Here is a 10,777-nt window from a genome sequence, read left to right as displayed (position 1 = left end):
AGATTGATTTCCAGGGTTTTGTTTGTTTGTTTGTTTTTGTTTTTGTTTTTGTTTGAGGCTATTGTGAATGGGGTAGATTTTCTAATTTCTCATTCAGTGGATTCGTCACTGATGTAAAGAAATGTACTTGATTCATGGGTATTGATTTTATATCCTGCTACTTTGCTGAATTCTTTTATTAGTTTTAGAAGTCTTTGGGTAGAATTTTTTGAATCCTCTAAGTATAGAATCATGTCTTTAGCAAATAGTGACAGTTTGAGTTCTTCATTTCCTATCCATATCCTTTTAATTTCTTTCATCTATCTAATTGCTCTGGCTAGAGTTTCAAGAACTATGTTAAATAGGAGTTGTGACAAAGAGCATCCCTGTCTTGTTCTAGGTTTTAGAGGGAATACTTTCAATTTTTCTCCATTTGGAATGATGTTGGCCTTGGGTTTAGCATAGATAGCTTTTACAATGTTGAGATATGTTCCTGTTATCCATAGTTTTCCTAGTGTTTTGAACATAAAAGGGTGTTGTATTTTGTCAAATGTTTTTTTCCCCATCTATTGAGATGATCATATTATTCTTATCTTAAAGACCATTGATGTGATGAATTACATCTATTAATTTCTATATGTTGAACCAAACTTGCATCCCTGGGATGAACCCCACTTATCATGGTGCACTATCTGTTTAGTATGTTTTTGTATTTGATTTGCCAGAATTTTATTGAGAATTTTTGCATCTATGTTCATTTGAGATATTGGGCTGAAGTTTTCTTTCTTTGATGTGTCTTTGTCGGGTTTTGGAATCAGGGTGATATTGACCACCTAGAATGAGCTTGGAAATGTTTTCTCTTTTTCTATTTCATGGAATAATTTGAGGAGTATTGGTATTAATTCTTCTTTGAAGGTTTTGTAGAACTCAGGTGTATATTCATCTGGTCCTGGGGTTTTCTTGGTTGGTAGGCTTCTGATGGCATCTTCTATTACCTTGCTTGAAATTGATGTGTTTAACTTGTGTATATCATCCTGATTCAGTTTGGGCAAATCATATGACTCTAGAAAATTGTCGATATCTTTCATATTTTCTATTTTATTAGAGTACAAATTTTCAAAATACTTTCTATCTTCTGTATTTCAATACTGTCCATCTTGATATTTCCTTTTTCATCCCAAATTTTAGTAATTTGAGTTTTCTCTCTCCTTCTCTTCATTAGCATGGCTAAAGATTAATCAATTTTATTTTATTTTTTCAAAGAACCAGGTTTTCATTTTGTCAATTTTTTCAGTTGTTTCTTTTGTTTCAATTTCATTGATTTCAGTTCTATTTTAATGACTTCTTTCCTTCTACTAATTTTGGCGTTGGTTTGTTCTTCTTTTTCTAGGTCTTTGAGATGCAATGTTAGGTCACTTACTAGTTGACTTTTTTCTTCTTTTAATAAATGAACTCAATGAAACGAACTTTCCTCTTTGCACTGCTTTTATAGTGTCTCAGAGATTTTGATTTGTTGTACTGGTGTTCTCATTTACCAGTAATTTTTTTTTATCTCCTCCTTTATGTCTTCTGCTATCTATTTTTCATTCAATAGAATTATTCAGTCTCCAGGTGTTGGAGTATCTTCCTGTTTTAAAATTTTATCATTGATTTCTAATTTCGTTCCATTATGATCTAATAGAATGCAAGGTAGAATCTCTACTTTTTTGTATTTGCTAAGAATTTCTTTGTGGCATAACATATGGTCTATTTTTTTTAAAAATAGGCCTTCTTTAGAAGGATCCATGTGCTGCTGAGAAGAAAATGTATTTGGTCATTGATGGATGAATATAAGTCTATTAAGTATAAGTTATTGATTATATTATTGAGTTCTATAGTTTCTTTGTTTAGTTTTTGTTTGGGAGATCTATCCAGTGGTGAGAGACGTGTGTGAAAGTCACCAGTATTATTATGTTGTGATCTATTTGATTTTTGAAATTGAGAAGTGTTTGTTTGGGGCATATATTTATGATTATTATGTCTTCTTGATGTTATGATTCCCTTAATTATTATGAAATGTCATTTTTTTTAATCCTTTGTGATGAACTTTGGCTTGAATCCACTTTATCTTATTTGAGGATGGAAACCCCTGCTTGTTTATGCAATTTATTTATGTTTTTTCCCATCCTTCCATCTTCAGTATGTGCATGTCTTTTCTATGAGACTAGTCTATTGATGGCACCATATTTTGAGGTCTTTTTTTTTTTTTTTTTAAATCCAGTCTGCCTGTCTATTCTTTTGATTGACGCATTTAGGCCATTAACATTCAAAGCTATTATTAAGACATGGTTTATTTCCCGTCACTTTGGTTTATTTTTTGTTTGACTTGGTTTCTCCTTTGATTGGCTTTTCCTTTACTGTAGTTCTTCCCTTTGATGATTTTCATTGTTGTTTTTCATTTTCTCCTCATGGAATTTTTTGCTGTGGATGTTCTATAGTGCAGGCTTTCTGGTTATATATTCTTTTAACTTTAGTTTATTATGGAAGGTTTTTATTTTGTCATCAAATCTGAAGTTTAATTTTGCTGGATATAAGATTCTTGGTTCTTGGGCTGGGGATGTGGCTGAAGCGGTAGCGCCCTCGCCTGGCATTAACGGGGCACTGGGTTCGATCCTCAGCACCACATACGAATAAAATAAAGATGTTGTGTCCACTGAAAACTAAAAAATAAATACTAAAAAATTCTCTCTCTCAAAAAAAAATTCTTAGTTCTTATCCGTTGTCTTTCAGAGCTTGGTATATGTTGTTCCAGAACCTCCTAGCTTTAAGGGTCTGAGTTGAGAAATCTGCTCTTATCTAAATTGGTTTTATACTTTTCTCTTTGCTCTTTAATATTCTATGCTTACTCTATATGCTAGGAATTTTCATTATAATGTGACTTGATGTAGAACTTTTGTGAATTTCTACATTTGGTGTCATGTAAACAAGTTGTATTTGATTTCCCATTTCATTCTTCAGATTTGGAAAATTTTATGATATTATTTCATTGAATAGATTATTCATTCCTTTGATTTCTATCTCTATGCCTTAGTCTATCCTGATAATTCTTAAATTTGGTATTTTCATGTGATCCCATAATTCTTGGAAATTCTATTCATGGTTTCTTACCATCTTCACTATGTGGTCAACTTTATTTTCAAGATTACATATTTTGTCTTCATTGTTTGGGGTTCTTTCTTCTAAGTGATGTAGTCTGTTGGTGATGTTTCTAATGAGTTTTTAATTTGGTTTATTTCCATTTCAAGGATTTCTGTTTATTTTTATTCTATTTTATTTTTCAGAATCTCTCTCTCTTTATTGAAGGTATCTTTTACTGTCTGCATTTGCTTTTATCTCTTTATTGACGTGATCTTTTGCTGCCTACACTTGCTCTGTCTATGTCACCCTTTACTTTGTAGATCTTTCTAATTGTGTACATTCTGAACTTCTTCATTGACACTTCATCTACTGTGCTGTCAATGGATTCTATTATTATAGCATGTTGGTTGGTTTGGGCACTTTCTTCCTTTGTTATTTCATGTTGTCATGTGTCTTCCCCTCTAGCCATGCAGATCATACTTTTAAAAATTATTAGTTACACATGACAGTACAATGATCTTGATATATCATAAATTTGAATCAAATGGGGTATAATTTTTCATTTTTCTGAGTGTACAGGTTGCAGAATCACATTGGTCATGCAGTCACATATATACATACAGCAATACTAGTGTCTACAGTTTCTGCCCTATTGACTTATAGTGTCCCTGCAGGTTTCCAAAACCTTGCCTTTAAGGGGAAGATCAATATTAAAAGCACCTAGTGTTAATAATATGCATCCTTAAACCAGATAGCTCCTATGAAGACACTTACAGTTTTGTCACAATAAACAGAAGGATGTGTTAAATGATTATCTACAATATAAACAATAGATTTGTGAAAGGGCCTAGGGTTTTTAATGGTGAACAAAGAGAGAATGGGAGGTGTAAGATGAGATGTTTATGAGGCAGGAGAACATGGAGGTATGCGGAAGAAAAGAGAGAATGAGATTCCAGGGAGAAGACAGATAAGTGAGAGGAAAATATGTAGAGAGAGAATTTTTTAAAAAATTAAAAAGAAAAATGTAAAAATAAAATTACACACAACAAGATCATATTATACTATTCAGACATCTCAGTTTTTATTAGCCTGGTGCAGGGAAAGTACTTGGGTTCACAAATGTTGGGGGTGTGAGGTGGGAAAAGAAAGAAAGAAAAATCTTGAAGGAAAATTGGACGGTTATTTGTGTTGGAGTTCAATATCTTCCCTGCTTCTCTTTTCCTCCAATATGCAGGGTTGTCTAAAGTTTGCTGGTATCTCCACCCTCAGGATGGTGAAGATTTATAGGGTGAGAGGGTTAATCCTGGTAGTGGGACTCCTGGTTAATCCTGGTAGTGGAACTCCAGGGTATAGCAATTTCTGGTCCCCATTGAAAGAATGACCCCAGGAGTTTCCTTTGGGGTCCACTCATGTGATGTAGGAGCCTGGTCTTAACCCCTTACATTGCCTGTGGACCCCACAATACCTGGTCTCTAACTGTATCTCTCTTGCTCCCACCTTTTCAACTTCCTAATCAGGAACCTCTCTCTCTGGAGGTCCTGAGGGTTGAGCGCTGGGACTTACTGTCATGGAAAGCTGTTATATATTGGGCAGATTACACCAGTTGTTGAGACCTGTGGGCCAGCCACATAGCTGCAAGCACCAGGCCAGGTTGGTGGCTAGGGGGTGAGTTGGGAAACTGGAAATTGGGGCAGAGGGCCTTGTGGATTGCCAAACCAGTGAGACCAGGTGATTGGTGAATGCAGATAGGAGAGGGAGATGGGGACCAGGCTGGTGTCAGGTCTCAGCAAGTGCTGCCCAAGTTGTCCCTGGGCACCCAGTTGATGCTGAGCTGGTTGGCTAGGCAAGCCAGAATCAAGATGTCCTCACTCCCTCTTCCAACCTACTGACTCTGTGCAAGGCTCTCTCCTGCCTCTGCAGCAAGATGGTGGCTATTAGTACACCTAACAGGGCAACTTCAGATGTAATCAAGCCTGCAGGGACCTTGGTGATGGTCTACCAGGCCCTGGCTTTTGTCCCTAGATGGAAGTGGCCATGGCCCTAGTTGGTGATGGTGGCAGCTGCTAACCTGAAGATAACTTGGTGTTGGGCTTCCGGGCCTAGCTGATGTCCCAAGATGGAAGCTGACACAACTAAATATGGCAATGGTAGCAGCAGAGGTAATCCAAAATGGTGGTGGAGGTGTCTCAAGATGAAGGGGACTATTTTCAGACACGGGGCAGTGAGGGCTGGGCGGCCTGTGCAGTGGTATTGGGCAGTCTGTTCACAGATGTAGCACTGTGGTGGGTAGTGCTGTGGAGGCAGCTGCCTCCAGGCCCTGTCCCATGTCCCAAGGTGGAGGCTACCACATTGAGGGGATTATGGCAGCGGCTGCAGTGTCCTAAGATGGAGGTAGCCAGGGGAGCCCTGCGTTGGTAGATGGGGAGTCTGGTGTGGGGGTCTGGAGTGGCTGCAGTGGGGGTGGGAGTCCTTGATTTATATTATTAAGACAGGAAATGATTCAGCTTCTTTTTTATATCCTGGATATCATAAATAAGTTACGACCCCTGGATCTAATTTTTTGAAACACCTAATAACAATTATTGATTGCTTAGTATTTATCCAGTGATGAGCTAAATGACCAAGTGATTTGTATAACATTAGTTTATCCTCATAACAATCTTTTTGATTTGGTAGCATTATTCTCACTTTATATTTAAGAAAACTGGAGCTCATGAATATTAAATAGCTAGGCCAAGTTCTCTTATTTAGTAAACATAGAGTAGGCAATCAGTTCCATCTCTGTTTATCTTCAGAGAGGATTGAATTATCATCCCTTGACCTTCTGGTTCTTAACCTTGAGCTTCTACATCTTGTTTGTTTTTTTTTTAATTATTTTTGGAAACCATGAATGCTTCACCACTGAGCCACATTCCAGCCCTTTTAATGTTTTATATTAAGACAGGGTCTTACTAATGAGGCTTAGGGCCTCATTAAATTGCTGAGATTGGCTTTGAAACTGTAATCCTCCTGCCTCAGCCTCCTAAGCTGCTGGTATTACAGGTGTGCACCATTGCACCTTACTACATCTTAGTTCTTACAAGGACCTTAAGCAAGGACCTTAGGTTACTATGCTTTTAGTTTAGGTTAGTTTGTTTTCTGCACATCCATTCAATAAAAGTTACTGAGTGGGTCTTATGGAGGAGAAAAGAGAGTATATGAAAAAATACAGCAATGATATTAAAAATAATATCCAACTGCTTATTTTTTCCCCTATATTTCTTACTTTTTTACATTTGTAGCAAGATTGTTACATTCCTTTTGCAACTTAGTTGTTTGTTTGAATCAAAAAGTGGAGGGCTTACTATACCTTTGCAAAGCATCAGTCTTCCTGTATCTATTTTGAGTCTCACACTTTTGAGTTATGCAGCATAATTTTGATGTGGAAAGACAGGTGGGAGAGAATGCAAAGCTAGAGAGGAGGCAGTCCATATAAAGTTGGTGTCACAATCAAACTGTGTCCATGGTAGTGACAAGATATCACTCACAACTTGCTGTTGTTGACTGGCAAGTTTGCCGGCAGATCCTCCATCTACTTATCATCAAACTTTGCTAAAGTGTATGGCTTTTGTTAGCACAAAAGATTTCTAAACATTGATGTGGTCTTTACCATGTGGTTATTACCAACCAGTGGTTAACCCTATCTTTTAAGTCTGAGTCAAAACTTACCTCCTTCCAAAATATTTCTCCAAGCAACCAACCCCTTCTGAATCCTTTATTTAGCATGACCCAGGATTTAAGAAATAATCTTTTATATTGTTGACATCAAAATGCTTACTGATTTTGTTTTGTTTTCTTCAGGCTGTGTTTTGCCTTTTATTAATATTATCTATAATACTAGAATTCAGCCAACAATTTAATCACTGCAGAAATTTATTTATATGTATATATACACACAGATATGTGTGTACATACATATATGAATCACATACATTTCAGAAAAAGTGTTATATATTTATGTGTATAGAATAGTCCATATATGATAAATAGTATATATACATATTTATTTATGTGTGTGTGTGTGTTTTAACTTAGACTATATCCAGACTGTTAGATTCCTTCTACAATCTTGCCTTTCTTTCCTTTCTATGTCACCTCTTGATCTGTGACGGATGGCTGGGTTCTGCTGCCTTAAATCCCAAACCACAACAGAAAGGATTGCCTCACTACACGGCCAAATGGCTCAATGTGTCAATGCCATTATAAATATTTCATAACTTCCGATGTGTGCATACATTTCTACTCCTTGCCTTTTTTAGTAACCTCTAAAATATCTACATGGTTCTCTTTGGGGCAATTTTTCTCCCATTTTCAATTTTCTCTCCTACTGTTTACCTACATATTATGAGATTTTTTTTTCCCCCTCCAGAAAATTGCTTCTGTGTACAAGATCCTGCTATCTTGGGCAAAACGGTCAGAAAGTACAAGCTGCAATCTGGTCTTTTCTAAGGGGAGATCTAATTACCCAGCTGGCACCAGAGAATACAAACATTTTTACTCTGGACAGTGCTTATCTATTTTTTGCAAGTGCATCACTTTGGAAAGCTACTTGCTCAGCTAATCTGTAACTGTCATGGAAATGTAATTTCTCCCTCCTTCAAACCAATAACAGGCACCTGGTAAGACTGCAGTATGCACCCATGCATTCAAGTCTCACTGTTGCCGTGGAAACCTACAAAACCCAGGTGCAAGGTTCCCAGCCCCCTGCCACATTCCTTTTACTAATCTTTACTGCTTGTGTGTCCTTGCTGTGAATTGCAACAACTCTGCAACTGACTTCTCTGCCATTCTTTTCCTTGTCAATGGTGGAGGACAGGATGCGGGTCTGAGATGTGGAATTTCCTCAGTGCCTCGTCCAGTGCCTTAGATTTAAAGGACTCTTGAAGTTTATGGATTCAATCAAATTGAATTAAGGGCTTATTGTCTCAGTCAGTTTAAGTTTTGTGATATCTAGAACTTGCTTATCACGAGCTTCCTCAACAGAATGACTAAGAGCTTGTTGAGTGAATGCAGTATTTAAACCACCAATGTAGATATTTTCAAATTAAACTTGAATTTTCATCCGTCTCTTAAATCTTAACATTTTAAGTCTATACAACTTAGAAATGAGGGAAAGTGTACTAATACTTATTGAGCAATGGTTAAATATAAATTTTCATTTCCCTGGGAATGAAATGTTATTATCTATAACTTACAGCCACCAAACACAAAGACAAAATGTGGAATAACTTTTCAGAGATCACACAACTAGTAAATGAGAGAGTGCTTTTTAAAGCCATATATCAGGTGTTCCCTTATTTTCCTTTAGGTTTGCTTATATGCATATAAATATTGAGATCTTCAGTCTGAAAATATTTCAGGCCAGTGATAACACTTTCCTGTCACTCAGACATCAAGAACACACAATTATGCAGAACATTGTCTAAAAAAGAGTAATTGAAAGGCAAAACATATGATTAAAAAGAAAGCCAAGTGATAAGTAATTGTCACAGTGAGAAAAGCCATTCTTGAATATTCTGTTTTATCTGGGTTGGAGTATAAGTGAATGGTTGGGATCATTGGTTGGGGCTATTATATCCAACAAGCAGCCAAAGTCTTGAACGGATGATACCAAAGTGGGAGGTATCCAGACAACTAAACATGGAGAGGTAGGGAGATAGAATAAAATGCTAATCAAATAACTAGAAGTGCCTATCCTCCTAGAGATTTTAGATTAAGGATGAAGAACTCCAACTAGCTCATGAGTCTTCAAAATTGTTATTCCATCACAGCAAAGTATAAGAAATATTTTTAACAATGATTGCTCCAAAAATGGGCACACTGGGTGGCAAAAATTATAGGATTCTGGTGAGAATAACCTTTTAAAAAGCAGATTTCTCCTTTCTTTTTTTTTTTTTGATCAACTATTTATTGTGCCTATCTTAAAGATAACACATGTGCCAGAAAGAGGAGAGTCATAACAATGGAAAACTTACATACAGTTCCTCTTGTAGTCAGGCTAGAATTAGATTGGAGAAAATAAATATTGAAAAACACATCACTAAAGTAAACATAAAATTATAATAGCTCCCATTAGGGGTAAGTTCAAGATATTATGAGAGACTGTGTATTTGTTTGAAAGTTTAAGGTATTTATATCAAGACTTTAGTGAAGTATATGGCTTTACCAAAAATAATTTAAGAAAGAATTCCAAGCCAAAGGAACAGCATGAATTTGGAAAAAAGGAATGAAAAGATAAGCATATAAACACAAAATCACCTGAATTTATTTACTTTCTCCAGATTCTTCGGAAACAATGCAGTTAACACTTCAATTTATTCTATTTTATGTCTTGTCTAATTTAATTAAATCTACTTTAATGAAGTAAATGACTTCATTAAGGGTCAAAGACTTCCATATACTATTAGGAAAATAAGATTGAAAGGGAGAATTCTTTTGGACTGGGGAACGTTCTCCAATGGCTCAGGAAACCCAATGTAAATATACATGTTTCAGAGGGTGAGCATCAGCAATGTTATGTTCAAGTTAACAGAGACATGTGTTTCTCCAGGAACTCCATGGTTTCTCTATTTCTATCCTCTCTAAATCCTTTTCCAAAGTTTGTACTAGATTGAAAAAAAGGTCAGTAGAGGAAAGGGAACGGGGACAGGGAGGAGGGTAGGGAAAACAGAAGTACTGGGGACTGAATTAGAGTAAACTGTATTCCATGTTTGTATAATTATGTCAACATGAGCTCTAATGTTATGCATAACTGAAATGAACTAATGATGTTTGTATTAGAGAATCATCAATGAATCCTTGTCTCTCTGTTTCTCTCTCACACACATACATAGATTGTTTTTATTGCAATAATTTATCTGGCAGTTCAAAAATTGTTCCTCTCTTGCCTTTAGAGGAAGAATTTCTATATTTGTTTTGTTTCCTTCCAGCTGTATGAAGAAATGAATAATTGAGGGCTAGGAATGTGGTTCAGTGGTAGAGTACTTGTCTAGCATGCTCAAAGTCCTGGGTTGAGTCCCCAGAACCATACACCACACACACACACACACACACACACACACACACACACACACACACACAAATGGAATTCAGGAAGTAAATAATTCATGAAAGATAATTTCATCACAATTGATTTAATAGTCTAAATAATCAACCGATATTCTTAACTTCTGGCAGTACATTATGATCTAGTCAGAACTTCTGTCTTTTGGGATGTGCTCGAGTGCCCTGACCAAACCTATACTAGATATAACTTTAAAATGCATCAATGATCTAGAATACTGGTGAGAAGCCCCAAACTAAGAAGAATAAAAACCTATTAGGTAAGTGTATGCCCACACCTAGTGACTTGAATTTTAGTTTCCATGATTCCAAATTAATGGAGAATGAAGGACAAAATATAGTATACTTAGGTGCGTGTCCTAGTTAAAACTCCTAATTAGAATTGGAACTTCAAACTACTATACCCTCAGGAAAAGAGTAAGTGAACCTGATTCCTGAGAGCGCTGCAGTGAAAATTAATGCCCCAAATTAGGCAGTTAGTGGAGAAGAAAAAAAAATCATTTGTGCATATTCACAGCTATAAAGGTTTACAGCTACAAGTAACACATAAGTCATGAATTCAGTTTGGGTAAAGATTCTC

This window comes from Marmota monax, unplaced genomic scaffold, assembly GCF_021218885.2.
Source record: "Marmota monax isolate L192 unplaced genomic scaffold, Marmota_monax_Labrador192_F-V1.1 WCK01_AAM20220418_F8-fsc00122, whole genome shotgun sequence".
NCBI classification, from domain to species: Eukaryota; Metazoa; Chordata; class Mammalia; order Rodentia; family Sciuridae; genus Marmota; species Marmota monax.
This window is presented reverse-complemented; position numbering follows the sequence as displayed.